Source organism: Lissotriton vulgaris, chromosome 6 (genome assembly GCF_964263255.1).
Source record: "Lissotriton vulgaris chromosome 6, aLisVul1.2, whole genome shotgun sequence".
Taxonomy (NCBI): domain Eukaryota; kingdom Metazoa; phylum Chordata; class Amphibia; order Caudata; family Salamandridae; genus Lissotriton; species Lissotriton vulgaris.
The window spans coordinates 1,898,725,780-1,898,739,605 of NC_141694.1; the positions used below are offsets into that span (position 1 = coordinate 1,898,725,780).

The following is a 13,826-nucleotide window of genomic DNA, read 5'->3' on the forward strand; positions in this document are numbered from 1 at the left end:
CGGCAGGAAGAGACAGGGACAGGGCCCGGAACTCTGCCCAGAATACCTTTTGTAAGTTACTTATACCATCATTGACGCTGCATTTGCAAGAAAGCCATCCTGTGCACTAGTATTGTAGTCCATTACTTGGGGGTCATCTACGCAGTCTTTTTAATATGTCGAAGGCAAAAATCGACTCTAGCTATCAATACCATTGACAATTATATGGTCCAGGTGGTCGCAAAAATAAACAATGACAGGAGATCCTCACTGGGGTTGAGCCTTTCCCCTGTATTGCCACCTGATAACACGCCTCTGGGTACAGCTGCTTTTGACATTAGCAATGAGGTATTTCAGACACCTGAGAATAACCCATTAACTCAGTTATTAGTAGCTATAGTAGACTCAGCCTCTGAGAGTATACCTGATGAAGAAATAGTCCTGCTAGAAGAGGAGCCTCCAGCACCGATACCAGCTCCAAGAGCTGTTAAGGGGGGGGGAGAAGAGTCTGTCAAAACGGGGGGGACTCCGCTCAAGTAAAAAACGCCCAGATGTATCCCCATCAAAAAGCAATGGAGTAGATACAAAGGGAATCTCTGGAGGGAAGCTACTCTTGGACGAAGACCAATTTAAGAAATTGTTAAATGCCCTAGATAGTAAAATTAAGACCATAACCAAACCTCTCCTATGTAAAATAGCCCACCTCAGGGGGGGCAGAGCTTGCCGGCGTCCATGAAAGACGTGTGAGCGCTGAGCTCCTCGCCTGAGCCCCTTTAATATTCGACAAAACTATCCTTTCGGCACCTTGCCAGCCTTGAACACTGCGGTGGACTCTCCATCTACGCCCTGGCCTGGTGGGGGGCCTTTCCCCGGTCGAAATCCGATGTGGTTTCGCTTCGCTGTTTGGAGGAGGGCGCAGTGGCGGACCAGGCCGTAGTCCGCGGTCTATCCTGAGGAGCCGCCCGAGCTGCGTCACGCTACGTGCGGCCAGTGGAGCTAGAGTGGTGTCGGTCTGCCTATTTGGTGTCTGCACAACTGTTCCTGCTGTGTGTTATCACGCCGTGTTCCCGGGAGCGGCAGTGGTGGACTGGCCCTCGTTTGTGCACTTGCTGGGTGAAAGAGTGCTGATGCTTTGAGGTACAATTGGACGCTGCAGGAAGCCACCGGCGGGCTGCCGTGTCCTTGGGGAGAGTTTCATCGGCCGTTGCCTGCGCCTTGCGCGTCTTGAGGACCACTGCGGAGCTGCTCATTGGAAGTGTGCTGGAGTGTGGGGGCCCAACTGCTTGACATTGGTGTGGCCTGGTTTTGAGAGAGTGCTTGGTGGCGTGCCTCTCTGGCTGCTAGGCCTACTCGTGCTGCGGGGCGTGTGGCCGCCATCTTGGCTGCATTTCTTGCTGCGCAACACCTCGCCCTTCGGAGCTTGCTCCCTCAGTGTCCCCTCTTCACCCCACTAACATTCGCTGGCGATATTTTGCTGGCGGTTGAGCGCCTTGCTGAATGTCTACTAGGAACGCTATGGGGAAAGGCGATAAGAATCAACCCAAACTGTTGTTTGATCAGCGGAAAGCAAAAGGTGCTGAGGGGCCAGCCCCAGATGCCTCACCGCGGCCTACAGCAACCGACAGTTCACTGTGTGCGGACATTCGTGAAATGCTGGGCGCCATGGAAAAGGGCTTACGGGACAGCATGGCGGCGATTGGCACGAAAATTGACGCTCTGTCCTTCAGGATGGACCGAATGTCTGAGAGGGTGGATAAACATGCTGAGCGGCTGGATATGGCGGAACGGCGGCTAACGGAAGCAGAGGAAGCCCAAACGGAATGGGATAAAGACCGCAAGCAGTTCGGACGCCTACTCCAAGTCATTCAGGACAAGACGGAGGACTTGGAGGCACGCTCACGGTGCTCCAACGTCCGCATTACTGGGGTGGCGGAATCTACCAACACTGGCAAAATGGAGTTGTTCGTGGAGAAACTGCTCCAGACACTGCTGGGGGAGGAGGTCTTCTCCCCTATGTTCATTGTCGAGAGGGCTCATCGTACTCTGGGGCCGAAACCGCAGCTTGGACTCCCGCCGCGGCCGATCATTGCGAAACTTTTGAACTATAGGGACCGAGACTTGGCGCTCCGACTGGCGAGGGAGAAAGGAAATCTGCAATTCGAGGGCATGAACATCTCCCTCTATCCGGACTTCACGGCGAGAGTGCAGGAGGAGAGGAAGCGCTTCGCCCCGTATAAGAAACAGATGAGAGACCTAGGGCTGGACTACGCCATGTTGTACCCGGCGAGACTCCGAATCAACAAACAGGGACACTCGCACTTTTTCACTGACCCGGCGGACCTGAAAAAATATCTGAAGGAGTGGGCCAAGGAACAACGCAACAGCCCGAGGGGCCAACGTGAGGACGCGGAGGAGGCCGCTTCCATGGACGGTCAGGGGTAATCTAATTTGTGGATTCTTCTCTGGGTCGACTGGGCCCCTTCCGAGTGTTTATCTCTGCTACAGGTGCTGTGAACCTATTTAATAGACAATGTGGGGTGTACTCTTGCTATTAGTGGACTGCAATAGGGTTGTAGCGTCAACACGTTTTACTGTTAGCTTTGGGGAAAGCTCTCCCGCGCGTGGGAGACTTGTTCTTTGACTGTGTGTTTTTTGGCTGGTGAGGGTGCTGAATGGTACTGGGGGGCGGGGTGGTGGAGCCACCAAGGTCTGAGGTCCTTGACCTAATTGTACTGTTGTCCAGCTGGGAACTTCTGCCCCTGCGCTTTCGGCCTTTGGCTCTCCTGAGGGCCCTTGGGTATGTAGTGTTTTTCATTGGGGTGGGAGGATGGTGGGTGGTGGTGGGACCTGTCTGACCGGGTTGGGGTTGGTCGGCTGTGGGTGGGTGGGTGGTTGCTCTATTCTTCTCTTGTTGACCATGTTATGTAGGTCTTTCGGGGTCTGTTGGGGGGAGGGTTTAGTGAGGCCTGCTACTGGATTGTGTCTACTGTGCCACCTGTGCTACCCTGATTTGTTCCCTGTCCTACAATGGTGGACGTTGAGTCTCTAGGGCCGGAGAGTGGCCCCAACTCTCTCAGACTGCTGTCTTGGAATGTGAGGGGGCTGAATGATTTCCGTAAACTTAGGAAGGTAATAGCTTATTTGCAGCGGCACCGGGTTGATCTCGCCTTGCTCCAAGAAACCCACCTGCCTCTGACTAGTCCTATGTTACAGACCAGGGGTCTTGGGAGTGCTTGTGTTGCTGCAGGGTTCACTACACATGCAAGAGGTGTGCTCACGTGGGCTAATCCCAAATCTCAGTTGACACTGCAGAAGTTTGTTGTGGACCCGAAGGGTCGGTATGCTGTTGCCCGCTGTGTGGGGAAAGGCCACGATTTGTTGGTTGTGAATGTGTATGGCCCCAATTACGACACACCCGCTTTTTACACCTCGCTGGCGGACCTCTGTAGACAGTCTGAGGGCTCCAGGTTGCTATGGGGGGGAGACTTCAATTTTGTGTTGAACCCGGAGTTGGATAGGTCGGCTGGCGCTCCCAGGACCCCGGCGGCCTGGGCATTGCTTATGCAAGCGGAGCTAGTGAAACTCGATCTGCTGGATGTGTGGCGTCATAGGCACCCGGGGAAGGGTGGATTCACTCACTACTCAGCCTATCATAATGTACACACGAGGTTTGATTATTGGTTTGTCTCCCGCTCCCTCCTTAACTCCGTGAAGGGGTGTGCTGTGTTGCCCCGCACGTTGTCTGACCACTCGCCACTGCTTTTGCTACTGGAGGCCCCGGCTAGAAGGATACCCCTGTTCACCTGGAGGTTCCCCCCGTATTCACTTCTGGATGAGGCCTTCAGAGGGGAATTGGCGGAGGATATAGATACGTACTTTTCGACTAATGTAGGGTCGGTGGATAGTGTCCAGGTGCTCTGGGATGCATTCAAAGTGTACATACGGGGGATGCCGATGGCCAAACACTCAGGGGTGCTTAAGGCTATCAGGCAGCGGTTGAAATATCTGGAAACTCAGTTGTCTGATCTGGAACGTCAAGCGGGGGGTGCAGGAGATGCGAACATAACTGAAAGGCTTAAGCCCCTGCTATCGGTATTCCATGAGGAGGCGGATAGGGAGATACGACATATGGGAAAGTACGCCACAGCACGCATGTATGGGGAACGGGACCGCCCTGGCTCCCTGCTTGCTAAACTGATGCGAAATAGCAGGCCGCCCCTGGTGATCGAGGAGTTATTAACAGCTAGTGGTGATGTGGTGACTGGGGAACAGGATATACTGGCGGAATTCCATGCTTATTATACCGCATTGTATACGTCGAGATCAGGCCACCTAGAGGAGGAAATAGACGACTATCTGAGTTACATCCAGATGCCCTTTTTAGCTGATTGGCAACGAGAATTTCTGATGGCGCCATTCCAGAAAGAGGAGATCACGGGGGCGCTGGAGGGGATGAGGTCAGGCAGCGCTCCAGGGTCGGACGGGCTTACGGTGGCCTTCTATAAGGCTTTTCAAGACAAATTGGTACCCTACTTGATGCTCCTTTTTGACGACATTTGTCAACAGGGTAGCATGTCGAAGTCTATGAGGGAGGCGCTTCTCATCACCATCTCGAAGCCGGGAAAGCCCCCCAACGAGTGTGGCTCATATAGGCCGCTCTCACTGATTAACGTAGACGCCAAATTATATGCAAAGGTTCTGGCGGCACGTTGGCTCTACTTGTCCCAGAATTGGTTGCCCCGGAACAGGCAGGGTTTGTCCCCGCCCGGAACTTGACTTATAATATTCGTACGGTGCTAGGCACCATTCAGCATGTCCGGCAAGAGAACAAGGCTGTGGCTATTTTCCTGGATATGGAAAAGGCCTTTGACTCAGTGGAGTGGCCGTTTATGCTCAGGGTTCTGCGTAAGTATGGGCTCGGCGAACCCTTCCTTCAGATGCTAGGGGCCCTGTACTACAAGCCGACTGCGTGGCTAAAGATAGGGAACTCGGTCATGGCCCGATTGAGATCAGTAGGGGCACTCGGCAGGGCTGCCCCCTCTCCCCACTTCTGTATGATCTGGTGGCGGAACCCCTGGCCTGCGCTATTAGGGAATACCACGGGTTCGAGGGGATCAACTTCCCTTCTTATCAGATTGGCATTTCGACATATGCTGACGACACTCTGTTGTATGTCCGAGAGCCGGAGGTGAATCTGTCGGCTGTCTTGCGGGAAGTGGTGAGGTTCGGAGCCCTTTCGGGCCTTCGGGTCAATTGGAACAAGTCTGTGGCGTTGCCTCTGACTCCAGTGACCCTCCCATTTGACTCTGAATACCCGTTGCAATGGACCACGGACTCTATACGTTATTTAGGGATCCGTATTCACACTGATCCCGAGATCCTGATACGCGAGAACTATGGGGTTGCGTACTCTAAGCTAGTGGATGACGTAGAGGTGTGGTGCAGGCTCCCGCTGTCCCTAATGGGCAGGATAGCAATTATGAAGATGGTGGTTCTCCCCAGGTTCCTCTTTGCTAACATACCGGTCGTTCTCTCAAAGGCCTTTTTTCGTCAGCTTACGCAGACGCTTATCAGACTTGCGTGGGGGGGCAGACAGCCGAGGGTTCGATGGCAAACTCTAATGCTTCCCTATGAACGCGGGGGTTTAGGAGCTCCTGACCTAGAAAGGTACTACAGGATAGCACAAGGGGCTCACCTCCACACCTGGATCCATGGGGACCCTGGCATCCCGCATGTGAAACTGGAGCGCCTCTTTGCGGACCCCACCCCGCTTCCGGCCACAATATGCTGTCCTGTCGATCGCAGGGTTGGTAATTTGGACTCAATTGCCGCCACAAACCACGCTTGGCATGAGCTAGTCCGCTCCCGTGAGAGCGAGCGGTTGTACTCTCCCCTTCTGAGAGTGGAATGGGCGGAGTGGTTGGCCCCGCTGACAGAGAAGGGTGTCCTGAAGGCGTTACGGGACTTGGGCATAGAAAAGATGGGGGACATCTTTTTGAACGGCACAGTGAAGACGTCGCAACAAGTCCTCCAATCCCACTCTGGAACGACGCTGTTACACAGCTTCCAATACCACCGGGTCCGTAGGGCGCTGCAGGGGTTGCTGGGGCCGGAATTGGCAGAGCCGCAGGAAGTGCCGGAGCTCACGTACGTTATTCAAAACCCCTCGTCCCGTAAATTGGTAACTAATCTTAAGAAACTGGGGGGACCGGCACCGGCAGTACCCTCTTTCCAAGGCCAGATTGGCCTGGCAGTGTGATCTTCAGTTGACGATCTCGGATGAGATGTGGCAATACTGCTGTACGAACACTAGGAAGATTTCACTTAATAGTAGACATCGTCCGATACATTTTAAATATTTACAGCGGGTCTACTACACACCGGACAGATTACATAGATACGGTTTGCGGGAGTCGGCGGAGTGTGAGCGATGCCATTTTCCCACAGCTGATTTCTTGCATATGTCCTGGACTTGCCCTAGTATCCATAAGTTTTGGCGGGAGGTATTCTCGGAACTTAGTTCTATGCTGGGTACGGAGGTTCTGCCATGCCCGGCTCTGGCGCTGCTGGGTTTTTCCAAACCGTTGCCAGTGGCGGTGCGGCGCTTGGCTGATATGGCCTTGCTGACGGCCAAGCGCCTGGTTGCGTTGTGCTGGATGAGGGGGCCAGTTCCTACTAAAAGGAGCTGGGAGACGGATTTGCTGTATTGCTGTACGCAATCTGAGGTGTATAATGAACTGCTTCCCCCAAAGAGCCGCCCTAGGAATTTCTGGGGGTTATATGGGGAATATCAGTGCGCTAAGGGGGGTGGTGAATCAGATGCCGAAGGGGAGGAGTTGGATGAGCTGCAGGAGGGCGGGGTGGAGGCGGCGGAGGCTGGCATGATGCATGGTTGACTGTCCCCTTCTCGGAGGCGGTTGTCTGGTTCCATCCGGGTATCAGTTGAGAAGTTGAGAGCGTGAGCCCCCGGGACGGTTATGCTGGGAGGGTGGCCTTAGTGGTCCCTTTTGAATTCTGCTTCACACCATTGGGCCCTCGGGTCCTTCGTCATGGGTGCTAAGTTCATCTATAGCATCAGTAGTTAGTGCAGGTGGGTGGGTGGACACGGGTACGGGTAGGCTGGCTTGTTTGAAGGGTGGGGGTTTGTTTAGATGTGGGTTTATTGCACCCTTTTTCCTCCCTCTCTCAGGATATTTTGTTACTATGATTCCGAGACTTTGTTTAGCACACACGAATTAACTGCATTATTTTTTGCACACCGAACTATGGTCATGGGTGTCGGCACCAGTATTAACTACTTTATTTTTGATGTCAGTCATAAGCTATTTCCACAGAACGGTCTTCTTTTTCATTCTTTCGTATGTGTACGCCGCCAGGCCCCCAGGATGCTGGCATTACGGCTGTGTATGCGACTACTGTCCATTGACCCAGGTGCTATCTATTGTTGCCGCCGACCTCCGGGTTGTAGGCGATGAGTGCTGTGTGCTTACATCGAAGGTGTAATAAAGTATAAATTTAACAAAAAAAATAGACCACCTCACTGAAGAGGTGAATAGGCTGGGGGGTCTTCTGCAAAAATCATTAGAGGGAGCAGCAAACATTGCTAAGCAGGAGACACTTGGAGTCGAATCAAAAAATACACAGACAGCCCCTAGGCCAGAATACTTGGAAAATACTCCCCTTATTCCGATGCTGTCTAACGATACAGGGGGGGGGTTCCCAGGGATTAGGTATCAACATCGGTGATTCTGAAGGGCCAAGTCAAAGGGACAGACTGGTAGATTCTAACATAGAGTAGGGACCTGTAGAATTAATTGTTGAGGCATCCCCCCTGGTACTGGTCCTGGCAAATGTTCCCCTCCTAGAATCTGGGCATGCAGAGAACACATCTTCCCTAATAAATAAATCACTCCATTGGTTATCAAGGAACATGGCCTTTTTCCCGGGAGGTATGGACCAGCTGGCACAAGAAGTTGTGAAAGCTAGAAGAGTAGAATGGATTGGGGATGGTAACAAAAAATTTAGAGGGGATTGTGTGGTGTTACACTTCTCTGACCCTGAAGTGCTGCCAAACATCTTAGCAAATATATATCCACCCCAGCGCAGATCCACAGAGATAGTCCCGCTAACGCTAGATTTCTTCTATGCAAAGAAAGGGAATATTCTAAATCCCACAGTACTTAGAACAAAGTGGAACCCTGTGTTAAGAAAAGGCAAACCCCTTGGTACAAGAAGTAATTGGGGCATACCGATGGAGAATAGATTCTCTGCCCTTTCTGGCCTTAGCGAGTGCGACTGACTGAATGGGCGGACGAATATAGTCATGGGTAACACAGTAGGGACTCAAGAGAGGCGAACAGGCATTGCTACGAAGCTTACTGACACTAACCTTAGTAATGGTAGGATACCCTGCTCTAGTGGGGTTCTTTCTTGTACTGCGGGGCACTTGGCTCCCACTCCCCACATCATTGCATTCAGCAGGGCAACCAGCCCCCCACCTACTCCGATCCAACCCCTGCTAGTAACACCATAGTATGGGAGGGCCAGTCAGCCGAAGATAGGTCTTAAACTCCTTTCTTGGAATCTGGTGGGAATTCTCCACAAACTAGAGTCCCCTGAATGGTGCGAATTTGTTGATAGCCACGATGTAATTATGTTCCAGGAAACCTGGGCAGTAATTCCTGTTCATCGCCAGGGTTTCTTAAATTTTTTTGTCCCTGCGAAAAAGAACCCAAAAGGGCGGCCCTCAGGGGGATTAATCACATGGGTACGCCAATCACTACAACGTACTATTAGAGCGAGGCCCGTTAACAACTGTGACTTACTCCCAATTGTGATAACATGGGCCGACGGTCAAGAGATGGCCCTCTACAACATCTATGCCAGGGGAACACAAGGGGGTAAAGCCGCTGAGGTGGTAGTAGTATTAGATAATGATCTAGAGAATCTTCCATCACATATTACCATCCTAGTGGGGGGAGATATGAACACCACATTCGAACCACTAGGCCAAGAGGATAATGAAATGTCCCTAGAGGAAGATGCTAAATGGGGAGCCCCTCAATTGGATTTACCAGCCGTAAAGAAATGGACTGAGGTGGCAATACAAGTGAAGAGTTTGTGCTTGGCTAGGGGGTTGAGGGCAGCAAATGGCCGCACCCCCTCAGACCTTCAGGGTGCTCACACCTTTGACAATACAAGGTCAAGTAGTCGGATAGACTACATCCTTGTAGATGTCAGAGACTGGCACAAGATAATAGACATGAAAGTGTCATCTAGATTGGAGAGCGACCACAATCCGTTGTGCTTGATCCTCAAGCTGGACCATGGAGTTATTTCGCCTAACCAGGAAAGGGGCGTTATGCCACTAGATATCATTTCAACGAACAACCTTCGCCACATCAAATGGGCAACTCTGATGGACAAGAAAGGGGATATGCAGGACTTACTGGAGGTTGTCGCAAAAGAGGTTAGGAGATTGCAGGTTCATTGTAATGAATCCAATTTTAATAAATTAATGGAAGAGTCACATCCTAAGTTTTTTGTTAATTTACAGGGGTTTTTCCTAAAAAAAAGCTCACCAGGGAAAGGGTGCTTGCCCCCAGAGAAATCGAGGATAGTATGATCATTCTTGTAGAAAGGCACGGCAGAACCTCAGCATAGCGTTGAGGACTAAAGAAGGAGTGCTGAAGGCCAGGGACGATTATAGAAAAGCTCAAGCTAGGGCAAAAAGGCTGTGGGGTGAAAATCAATGGCTAGATCTCAAAAAAGCCTGTGCAGCTAAACAGCAGAAAGAGTTTTGGGCTATCTTAAAATGGGGCAGGGGGGGGGGGGTATTGCAGAGTGTCCAAAAAATCATGTGGCAAAGGAAGCATGGGTGGATTTTTTTAAACCGCAATATGCTGATAATTTGACTCCGACATTCCACCCGTGCCCCAAAATGGTATTTTATAGTCATGAAATATTCACACTGAGAGATGTAAATGTAGCATTGGATGGGGTGACCAGAGGTAGGGCTCCAGGAATTGATGGAATACCGGCAGATGTATTTCTATCTGACCAGGCTAACTGGTGCCAATATTTCGTATGGCTTGCAAATTCCATCGCACAAGGAGCCATGATACCACCCTCATGGAAGGGTGCGGAGATCATTCCAGTTTTCAAAAAAGGGGACAAGGCTTTACCAAGTAATTATAGGCCCATCAGCCTTATCGACTCTGCACAAAAACTGATGGGTAGAATGATACAAAACAAAATACAAGCCTGGATAGATGATAAGGATATCCTCTCCCCGTACCAAGCTGGTTTCCGACCCCTAACTAGCTCCGTCGACCAGGTATTCCATTTTTTAACTCTTTATTGGAAAAACGTGACCTTGATAAATGGCCCATTATAAGCTGTTTTTGTTGACTTAAAGTCAGCATTTGACCTAGTACCACGTCAAAAACTTTGGATTGTTCTTAGCGACCTTGGAATTAGCCCCGGATTGACTTTGCTTGTGCGTATGCACGAAAACAACTACGCAAGGATTAGGTGGGGTGCACAGGTGGATGTCACAGATTCTTTCCCTGTGGAGCGCGGGGTAAGACAGGGATGCGTCCTGGCCCCCGCCTTATTCTCCCTTTACATTAATGGCGCAGTAGACTTTCTAAAGAAATCGCCAACTGATGCCCCTACGCTAGATGGGGAGCAGGTCCCAGTATTAATGTTTGCTGATGACACTTTACTGGTCTCGCGGACCCCTAGCGGATTACAAAAGACAATTGATGCATTTGGAGATTTCTGTCGGATTCGGGGCCTGGAGTTAAATACTACAAAGACCAAGTTCATGAATTTGAATCCCGCCAAGCAATTCAAGGGAAAAATACATTTAAATGGGTCTCTTTTGGAAGAAGTGAACGCTTTCACTTACCTTGGCATCTCCTTGCAGGGTAGTATGAATTGGAAATCTCATATTGATTCTGTGGTTTTAAAGTTCCATCAGTTGGCTGGGGCCATAGCACAAAAATATAAATCCTCATGAACAAAACCCATTCAGCCTATAATGGAGATTTATAGTATGAAAGTGCTGGGCGCCTGTCTTTATGGATCAGAGCTATGGGGCTTCACCAATCTGAGTGTCTTGGCTATTGCAGAGAACAAATTCCTTCGCCGGTTGGTTGGAGTCCCGCAGAGTACTCCATCAATCCCGCTCCTATATGACCTTGGGAGAAAAAAAAGATCGAGGATATGGCTCAATTGCGCCCACTCTTATATTGGAGGCGCATAAAGACTACTCCTGAACTGGGTCATTATGCATCTGCTGTCATGGACATCATTAGCTCTGACCGGTTCCATAAAATAACCTGGCTCAAGGAAATTAGGAACTTGCTTCAAAAACTGCATTTAGACCACTTATGGACTACTACTGACCCCTCCGCCTTTCCATCTAAGGCGTTGCTGATAAAATTGTATTGGGACATGGTATATCAATCTGTTTTAATTTCCAATCAACCCTCTATGTTGACATCCCAGTACTTGGAGTCTAAATTAACCCCAAAATGTGAACAGTACTGGGATCTGATCACAAAACCCTTGGACAGAAAGCTGTATTTCCAGTTCAGAGTTGGTCCTTACCTCTAAATGCTTTTACTTTCAAATGGTCTCCAAGCAATGTTAATACATGTTGTTACTGTAAGATACACGTTGAGGACATCCCACATTTTTTGTTCGCTTGCCCCTTGTATGCTGCCCCAAGAAGTAGATGGCTAAAACCAGCTTGCAAGAATTTGGGTGTAAGAAAATATCTAGAAGCACTAAGAATCCTAAGATCAAATTGTGCCCCCAATCTTGCAATCGCCCTAGCCAAATATCTGGGCTGGGCCTGGATTATCCGCACTTTAACTGCGATTGATCATGCATGACGAAAAATATTTAGTTTTAAGACTAACCTCCTTTCTTATGAACTAGGCACTGTGACTCTGATTTTTGAAAAAAATTTTAAATTCTTTTAAGTTGAAAGATTTCGCCAGCATTTCTGTATCTAATTGTATTTAATGTGTATCTTAACCTGATCTTAAATTTTGCATAGTATTTATATATGTTTAGAATAGGGATAAAATGCTTTTATGACAATGCTGTCGAATAAAGTATTGAAACTTGACTTGGAAATAAGACACAACATTAACAAATGGAACACAATTATGCCAAAGACACAAGAGCAACAAATAATGTGTGTGTGCGAGCATGCAAGACTTGGAACAAGTTCCCACAGTGATTAACAATCAACTAAAGCCGTCCCGTACTCAGCACAGCGATCAGACTCGAAGCACGAAATCTGCATTGACCCTGGTTTGTAAAGCCTGCTGGGAGCGCCCCTCACACTCCTTGTGTGCTAGTGGGGGCACTCTAAGTGTGAGCGCCCTCACACTCCTTGTGTGTTAGTGGGGGCACTAAGTGTGAGCGCCCCTCACACTCCTGGTGTGTTAGTGGGGGCACTCTAAGTGTGAGCGCCCCTCACACTCCTTGTGTGTTAGTGGGGGCACTCTGTGAGCGCCCCTCACACTCCCTGTGTGTTTGTGGGGGCACTCTGTGAGCGCCCCTCACAATCCTGGTGTGTTAGTGGGGGCACTCTGAGCACCCCTCACACTCCTTGTGTGTTAGTGGGGGCACTCTGTGAGCGCCCCTCACACTCCTTGTGTGTTAGTGGGGGCACTCTGTGAGCGCCCCAGCGCCCCTCACACTCCTTGTGTGTTAGTGGGGGCACTCTGTGAGCGCCCCTCACACTCCTGGTGTGTTAGTGGGGGCACTCTGTGAGCGCCCCTCACACTCCCTGTGTGTTAGTGGGGGCACTCTCTAATTGTGAAAGAGCCCCTCCTACGTTGAAATGCCAGTACTGCATGAGGGGGGTGGAAGAGTGACAGAAGGGGTGGCACTGCCAGGCTCGGGGCACACAGCTGGAATACTTTATCCACTCAGTGCCCATGGATGCACACGTCCCTTGTGCTCTCATGCCAGACCAATGAGAGGGGGGGGGGGCGTGAATAGGACGTGATGCCGCTCACTGGAAGGACAGGGAGCCCTCTGACACCAGGACGTATGGAGGGCAGAATCCACAGATGTGGCGCAGGGGCATCAGCTGTGAGCAGAGGTCACGCGGGCAGAGTGAATGCAAGAGAGAGTCCGAAGAGTGGACTGAGCCCACGACCCTGGCGCGCCTGAGAGAGGAACAGGAGGGGGGGGGGGGAGCCGTGGTAACCCCGGGCCCACAGCTATCACTTAAAGCATCACACTTCGGCTGGAACACGCATCTGAAAACTGCAGGAAGTACAAGCACAGCCCCTCCGGGTGAAAATAGCTCGAGTGTCAGTGTCTGCCCCCCCCCACAACTCACCTGCCGCAGATCACACGGCGGCGCGCTCACCTCACACGGCGCTCACTTCACACAACTCACCTGCAGCGGATCACACGGCGCCTCTGGGGGGTGAAAATAACTCGCCTGCCGGAGTCTGGCATTCAGGACTTTTGTGGTCGCTCCGCCATTGCCAGTGACGTCAGAAGTGCGTCATCCAGGGGGGAGGGATCAGAGGGGGGGGGGAGGGGGGCAGTCCCAAAACACCCTCCAGTCACCCCCACCCGACGTATGTTGATGACTGTCTGTTATGCCCCTTGGTTCGGCGACCCTCCCATAAGGGAGGCGGATGTATTTTATTTATTTCTGCATTTTTATATAGCGCGGACTTTACCCGGAGGCGTCAGAGCGCTTCACAATAGGAACAGAAATGATACAAACTGAGAACATTACACGAGCAACAGATTGCAGAGGCATACGTTACGTTACATACGGTAAAGTGATAATTGTGAGCAAA

The 13,826-nt window shown here is 50.8% G+C and overlaps 1 protein-coding gene across 2 annotated transcripts in view; it reads right to left on the reverse strand.

The window, feature by feature from the left end:
• Nucleotides 1-13,501, reverse strand: part of LOC147709828 (uncharacterized) — a 91,790-nt gene extending 78,289 nt beyond the window's left edge. Inside the window, exon 1 of one of the 2 annotated variants that reach the window (XM_086928280.1) lies at nucleotides 13,412-13,501. The gene's annotated coding sequence lies outside the window, so the exon portion shown is untranslated. The remainder of the gene's footprint in view (nucleotides 1-13,411) is intronic. The other variant, XM_086928279.1, reaches the window with a different exon arrangement.
• Between the last annotated feature and the right edge of the window lie 325 nt (nucleotides 13,502-13,826).